Source organism: Octodon degus, unplaced genomic scaffold, assembly GCF_000260255.1.
Source record: "Octodon degus isolate 3935 unplaced genomic scaffold, OctDeg1.0 scaffold00025, whole genome shotgun sequence".
NCBI lineage: Eukaryota > Metazoa > Chordata > Mammalia > Rodentia > Octodontidae > Octodon > Octodon degus.
Window position 1 is genome coordinate 10,069,812 of NW_004524601.1, and position 8,143 is coordinate 10,077,954.

The following is an 8,143-nucleotide window of genomic DNA, read 5'->3' on the forward strand; positions in this document are numbered from 1 at the left end:
TAAAAAATATCACACCCTGAAGTTTAAAGACCTCACCCAAAAAAGGACATCTGAAACAAATACTTCTCAGATGAAGATGTACATCCAGAAAATACATAAAAAAAAGTTCATCACTGGTCTTTCCAGTGATGAAATAAACAAATTCAAACAACACTGAGATTCCATCTCACTTCAGAAAGAAAAGCTATCAAGGAGAAATCAATAACAAATGTTGGCAAGGCTGTGGGGAAAACGAACACTTCTCCACTGTTAGTAAAAGTATTAAACCAATACGGGAGTCAGTTTGGATATTCCTCAAAAAATTGAAGCTAGTGGTTCCATTTGATCAAGCTATTCATCTTTGTATCTTCCTGAAGAACTTGAAAGCATCTGTTATGGCTTGTATGTGGATGTCCCCCCAAAGCGTCTGTGCTCATATGTGGGCCTTTTCAGAAGTGGATGGATCTGATTTATGTTTGATTTTTATCAGTGAGTGTGTCACTGATTTATGCCTTAGTGCTGGGATTAAGAGTGTAATAGCTGCACAGATCCACTGATTGGCTTAGCACCTCCCTAGTCCTGGAAGTCTGGATAAGATAAAAGGAGCATAAAGATGCTGTGAAGGCCCTTGCTTGTCTTGCTATCTTCTGGGTGCCATGAACTGTTTCTCTGCCAAGCCACCCTACCTTAGAGTCAGCTGATTATGGACTGAAACCTCTACAAATTGGGGGCTAAATAGACCTTTCCTCTTTTGGGTTTGGCCATATGAGTTTTTTGTCTCAACAATGAAAGAAAAGTTACCTAAGACAGCATCATATCATGGCAACATACACATCATGTTTATAGCAGCACAATTTGTAATAGCTAAATCTTGGAAGGAGCCCAGATGCCAATCAAGAAATGAATGAAGCAAATATGGTTTTTATATGTAATAGAGTACTACTCTGCCATAAATAGAGGAGGATAAACTTGAGACACTTTTAGATAAATGGATGCATCTTGAGACCATAATTTTAAGTGAAATCAGACACAGATGTTTCAGTATCACACTGGTTCTCTTCTGTTGAAAACCAAAAGCACAAATAAGGACCAAAATGGATGACGGATTTTGGGAAGTAGGAAGAAAGTATTCAAATGCAAAGGGGAACAAGAGGGTGAGTTGGGAGGAAAAGAATGATAAAAAAAATAGAATTAAGATGTGTTACATATAAGTACCAAGGATGAATGTAATCATTATGTGCTATATGCATATACTAATGATTTAAAAATATGAAAAGCCTAGTTAAAAATGGGCAAAAATCTGAATGGACACCTGACTAAGGAAGATAATACAAATGGCAATCAAGCTTATTAGAAAATGTTCTTATGTCATTATGGAACTGCAGTTTAAAACAGAGGCTACCAGCACAACTTGTCAGAATGCTGAAAACCCAAAACACACATGATAGTAAGGGTGTGCAACTGCAAACTCATTGCTGAGAGTGTAGAATGGTGTGATCACTTTGGAAGATATCTAGGAAATGGGTAGGCTCTCAGGTAGCTAAACATCCTTATGCTACATTATCCTGCAGTTGCAGTCCTTGGACTTACACAATGAATTGAGACCTTCGGTCTATACAAATGGATGTTTTCATTCATAATTGCCCAAACTCAGAAGTAACCAAGAGGTCCTTCAGTTGATTAATGGGTGAACAGTGGTAAATGCAGACAACAGAATGGTATTCTGTATTAATAATAAATGAGCACCAAGTTGCAAAAACTAATACACAAAAAATCTAACAGTACAATATCAATTTTAAATTTGAATTCACAATTTACATCTTTCCCAAAGGAAACTTCCAGGTCAAATGGCTATACTAAAGAGGTTGGTTTTTTTTTTTTTTCCCCAGAACTGGGGGTTGAACACAGGTATGCTTGCCAGGCAAGCACTTATTCTACTGAGCTATCTCTCCAGCCCTTTACTAAAGAAGTCTATCAAACATTTCTTTACTCATCCACATGGTTGACACTGAAAAAGGATCTACAAACTGTGGTACATGGTTTCAGGGTAAATCCTGAGGGGATTTGACTGACCTTGGCAGATACAAAAGTTATATTTCTTGTTATATAGGTCTTGCTTTATCTTGGTCTAATTTTTTTTAAATCTTGGTCTTAACCATCCAGCAGAAAAGTATAAAAACGAGGTATAAAAAATAAAGCCATATTAATATCCTGAGCTGTGAAAGGCTCAAGTCAGCAACTTCTGATATTGCCAGTCCTGCAGATAACCCACTACTATTATGGACTACTGGACTATATTGGATTATTTCGCTGAATTCATGCACCTACAATATTTAAATGGCAATGGAATACCATCTCTGACAAAACTACACAAAAAAGGGGATACAAATGAAGGACAATTTTGTATCTGTATATACAAAATAGGATAGATATACAGCTACTTTCTCTTAATTCAATGAGAAGAAAGATTTGTACTAATAGTGTTTGGATAGGATATCATGTCTACATCTTGTACTATGTATGACCACTATGAAGACAATAATATGCAATATATTAATTATTGTAACTGTCCTACTGACCTGTTTTGAAACTGTCTCATTGCTATTTGTTTCTCAATAAAAGTAATAAAAAATAAAATAAAACAGGCAAAAAACCCCTCCACATTTCTTTATAGTAATAACACTATTTCTGGGCCAAGAATATAGCTCAGTGGCATAAGTGCCTGCCTGGCAAACGCAAGGCCCTGAGTTCAGTCCCCAGTACCAAAACAAAACAAACTACCACCACCAACAACAACAAAGATATTACTCAAACCCATTCTATCTGATGAAAGATTATTCCAGTGCCAAGACCATAGAGACTGTATAAACCTGGCATATGTAAAATGGATAAAATATCAGAGGATTTACATGAGGAATTCAAGAAATGCAGTGTAACATTGAAAAATCAATTCACCATACTAACATACAAAATCAGATGATGATCAACTATTTCTAGATGTTTAGACAGCAAATATGTTGGAAGTGAATCCAGGAGATTGATAGACTTGTACCTGAAAAAGACTGACTGCTTGAATCAGTCACACCTAACTGTATAATCAGTCTACAATTCCAGCTCAAGTGGAGCTGTGGCTTCGGTAGCCTGAGAGCAATGGTCGCCTTCCAGAGCCACAGGAGGACAAGATGCCTGTGCCGCTCCCCACTTGTCAGTCCTAGTCTCACTTCTTTCTCACTTTCCTTGGGAACACACGCAGAGTGCTTTATTTAGGGCAGTGGCAGTAAGAGAAGCCAGTTGGGAAACTGGATGTGGGTATCTTTTATCCTTACCAGTGCTGTTTCAGGACTTGTAGTAGAGAGGGCCAGAGTGAAGAGAGGGCTACATAACCTTCCCCAGACAGCTGCGGGTAAAATGAGTAACACGCCTTCCCCTGCACTCTGCACTTGGATACCCATCTAGACTGTCTATGGGACCGCATATAGATGATATCTATCTATATCTATGCATATAGATATAGATATTAAAGCACATAAGCTCAAATGGCACATGCTTTCTCTTACATGAGAAACACTATATATGTGTATATAGCGATATTGATGTTGGAACCTCAGCTGATTTACACGTAGTCCTTTATTAAGGACTGAAAACTACTGTTCTTGTTTTGCTTCAGGTGCCTACTTTATATTGTTCACCATCTCTTTCCAACTAGTAGATGAGCAGGCAAGTGTGTTTCCCATTGAAGAGCAAACTGAGAGCCTTCACACTGCAGTATGAATGCAGCTCCCAATCCTAATCCCAGGCTCTTCCTGGATTACTCGTTGCTCCAAGGGCATCTTCTCCAAGCATCCTTCGAATAGGTTCCCAGCATCACAGAGCCTTTGCTCAAAGCACTGAGCATGTGAAGCATCCACCCTCCCCGCACCTCCTCAGCAGTGGGTCTTGCAGCTACTGGCCTGATGTTCTGCGCCGGCTCTGTAGAGCATGCCGGGGAGCGTGCTTCTCCACTGGGGCATTGCCCTCAGCCTTCCTCAGGAAGAAGCTCCTTGGGAACGTGCCAGGGAAGGCAGCTCCAAGAAGCTCTCACCTGGACGCAAGTGGGGCTCCAAGACGATTCAGAAAGCGCACTGCCCAGAAAGAATGGCTGCCATCAAGAGACCTAATAACAAATGCTGGCGAGGATGTCAGGGAAAGGAACCCTTCTACCCTGCTGGTGGGAATGTAAACTAGTGTGACCTCTACGGAAATCAGTACCGGGATTCCTCAACAAACTAAAACTAGAAATCCATTTGACCCTGCTATCCTTCTAGATATCTTCCCAAAAGAATTAAAATCATCATATTACAGGTATACATGCATATCCATGTTTACAGCAGCACGCTTTATAACAGCTAGATCTCAGAAATAGCATATATGCCTGTCAACAGGAATGGATGAGGAAAATGTGTTCATGCGCACCAGAGTACTATGCTGTCCTAAGGATAAACCTGAGGTACTTGTAGGTACATGGTGGCAAGTTGAGAACACAGTGCTATGTAGGACACGTAGCTTAATTGTCACATGACTTCTCATATGAGAAACACCGACATTGTATATACAGACATACACAAACACAAAGAGCAAAACAGATACGGAGGAAGTAGGAAGAAGTTCAAATACTCACCCAAATTACACTGTATAAAAATAGTTCATGTAATAAAAATATTTCAATATTTGCTAATTTGTTTCATTTATACTAGCTTGTTGAAAATTTATCTGTTTTTTGTAACTTGAATAGCTACTCTGAACTATTATTATTTCATTATGAAAGGTTTTTCTCATAAAATAATTTAAAAAGTTAAGGAAATAAAAAATAAAACTTAACTGAGAGCCTCTACATGCGTTCTTCATCCGCCAGGACGGTATGGAAGCCCCTAATTCTGTCTCCTGGAATCCCACAGCTCCTGTGAGTGCCTGTTCACAGACACAGAAGCGCCTGTTTCTCACCCTGCTAACTGTCCTTTAGAAGTCTCCTTCACAGGCGCTCCCTGGTCACTGAACCCCCTGACTTAGCAGGGCTTTCCCCCTCTCTTATCAATTCTAGTCTTTGTTATATAATGAAACTAATTCAAATACCTTAGCACAAGTAGGAAGCATAAATAATGAAAAAGTGCCAAGTGCTTGCGCTGAATTAAATTCCAGGCAGCAGTATATTTAATTTGAAACACTGAAAAGAACCATTATTGTGATAGGCAGACGTGGGGACATGGTGTTCAGGTATACTTGGACTCTAGGTCAACAGCCAGCCTTCACCAAGTCTGCCTTGTAGTTCTTGGTCAGTCTTCCTGGTATGCTGCGCTCCTCTCCAGCAGGAGGTGCCCGAGTTGCTCTTGTCTTGGCTGACAGCAGTTGGGGAGGACTAAAGGTGCACTCAGACGTGACTGGGTGTTACGGCGCCACGTGCCCGCACTGTGTGAGCTGCGTTCTGCTTACGCCAGGGCGTGTGCAAGCAAAGGCTGCAACCGGGAGGCAGCGCTCGGCCAGGCTTTCCCCTGACGCTGCCGTTCAGGGTGTTCTGACTCACGGTCCAACAAGCCGGCATTCACCCTCTAACTCACAGATCTCCCTTACAGCCTTGTGTCTGTTACCCCTCAGCTTCAACTTGTTACCACTAGCTCCTTGGAAAACACTTGCTTTCACAACTGGGGATTCAAAAAAATATATTTTGTGGGGTTGGGGATTGAATCAAGGGCCACATACGCTTGGCAAGTGCTCTGCCAATGAGATGCACCACCAGCCCCACACCCCTTAAGGAATAAATTGATTCTTAAAACACTTATTAGTTACTGCCCAAACTTTCAAATTGTAATACCATGGTGGGTTTTTCTTCACTAATCCCTTGCATATCGTTCACTGTATACTTGCAATGGAAAATAACCCCTATGGGCCAGGGAGCTAGCTCAGTAGAATAAGTGTTTGCCTGGCAAGAACAGGGTCCTGAGTTCAATTCCTGGTACCGCGAAGAAGAAGAAGAAAGAAGAAAAGAAGAAGAAGAAGAAGAAGAAGAAGAAGAAGAAGAAGAAGAAGAAGAAGAAGAAGAAGAAGAAGAAGAAGAAGAAGAAAGGAAATAACTTCTAGTAAGAAAGTTCCCAAATCCAAAAGCAGATGGCATATTAATTAGAAAAGACAAACAGAACCATCAGCAGCTGTTTTTCTGCCTGAAAAGCAAATGAGCTTCAGGCTGAAAGGGATAGAAACCTCCTTAGGACAGCTCTAGGGTGGAAGCAGGAGCCATTACATTCAGGTGAAATCAACACCCAGGGGGCCCTCAGGTGTGGGGTGTTCTGATGATCCCAGAAAGCCTGGGGCAGGGCGTCCAGCTCCCCCCCCCATGCTTTTATTTCTTAAAACTGAAGAAAATAATTAGAATTCCTAAATATTACAGACCACTTAGCTTAACATCTCTGACAAAAAGTCTCTGCATCATAAATAGGCTGTAGTTGAGGGGGTGGCAATTTCTAGGAATTAGCTCACTAAGAAGCACCCATTTTTAAATTAACATTTACTTTTGTGATGCCCTAGGACTACCAAGGTTTTTATTTTTATTTTTTTATTTTTTGCGGTACCAGGGATTGAACTCAGGACCCTGTGCTTGCCAGGCAAGCACTCGTTCTACTGAGCTATCTCCCTGGCCCAAGGTTTTTATTTTTAACAAGGCCCTGGATTCAAATTTTTCTCATATCCTTATGAAGCAGACCGACCTATTTACTAGAACAGTTGATGGACCAGAATATACTGACTCACTGAAATAAAACGGGGCTGAGTTGAACTCATCCATTTGAGCAGCATCTCCTGAGGACACACCAGAACTCCCGCTGGTACTGCAGCGGTGGTTTCAGTACTTTGAATTTAACACCTACCCTGAAAGGAGGATGTTTCTAAACACATATTATTGACATGGAAAAGTACTTCTTCAGGCTCAAAAAGCTAGCAGGTGTCAGGCCCAGACTTCAAAATCAGGCTTCTGTCCACCTCCTGCGCGGCAGAAAGACCTGCATGCACCACACGTGATCGGCGAAGTACAAGAAATGTTCAGGTGCACAATTCAGAACTTAAAGCCTGCCTTGGAGGCAAAGTTGGTGGGGACATTTACTCTGGGGTATGTGAGAGTGGGAATATGCTCTTCACTCTGGATTAGACTGACTCATGAATTCGATTTTGGGGCTAAGGACGGTTAGCACAAAGCAGGATCTTTGGTAAGGAAAGAACCAAAATGATTATTAAGGATAACAGGTACTGAGTTCTGGGCACCCATACTAAGCATTTTGTGCACATTATTAATTTCATTCTACGACAACCCTCCGGCAGGCAGTACACGATCATTCCCATTGTATAGACAAATGAATGACAACCAAATAGACAATCTTATTTTGTATCACTTTAGAGCTTTCAAAACTGTATTCCGCTCATGGTCTCGTCAGCCTCTTTATGACAACTTTAGATCTTGTGTACAGAAAAGTTTTGTGTATCATTTCCAAAGTTGGAAGACCATTGGCAAAAGGCGGACTACTAGGAAGCCTACCGAAAAGGGCTGGAGGCGGCGGCTGTCCCCTCGGGTAAGAAGGCTGTGTTACCAGAGGCAGGCGTGGGCACCTCCACTGGGGTGGGTGCGGTCACCAAGTGCTCTACGAAGGCGACGCTGGTCTGCAGGAGCGCCCCAGACCTACGCTGTTAAGTGTCCTTCTGCTTAAAAAATAACTTCTGTAATGTTTGGCTTGATGGCCAAGTAAAGTTGAAAAACGAAACCATTTTCCCAAACCACACTGTTTTATCTAAATAATGCTATTTCCCATGTACTTATGATAGCATGACAGGTACTAGAAAACCACCCCATCCAAAGGAAAAAACCAAGTTTTAACTGTTAAATTTGGGGTTGATTTCTACTTTACCACAATAAAAAGATTCCTTAGAGATAAACATCACATATCAGAATCCAACAGGATCAAGTCTTTGGTATGAGGACACTAGTGCTAATTTTTACAGCCTCCGTAAGGGTCGGGGTCAGATGGGACGCACACGGACAACTCCAGCTGCGCCGCTGCTCCTACAGCCCGCCCGGCCCTCAGGCTGCGAGCTCGCCCTCCTCCCGCGCAGCCTCCCCGCTGCGTGCAGCCTCCCCCGGCCCAGCGGC

At 41.8% G+C, this 8,143-nt stretch overlaps 1 protein-coding gene across 2 annotated transcripts in view; it reads right to left on the reverse strand.

Annotated features, from left to right (window-relative positions):
- Positions 1-8,143, reverse strand: part of CUNH2orf88 (chromosome unknown C2orf88 homolog) — a 60,330-nt gene that overhangs the window by 7,706 nt on the left and 44,481 nt on the right. Inside the window, exon 1 of one of the 2 annotated variants that reach the window (XM_023712288.1) lies at positions 6,873-6,895. The exons of the other annotated variant lie outside the window; for it this stretch is intronic. The gene's annotated coding sequence lies outside the window, so the exon portion shown is untranslated. Of the gene's footprint in view, positions 1-6,872; positions 6,896-8,143 lie in introns of those variants that run through there. 2 annotated transcript variants of the gene reach the window in all.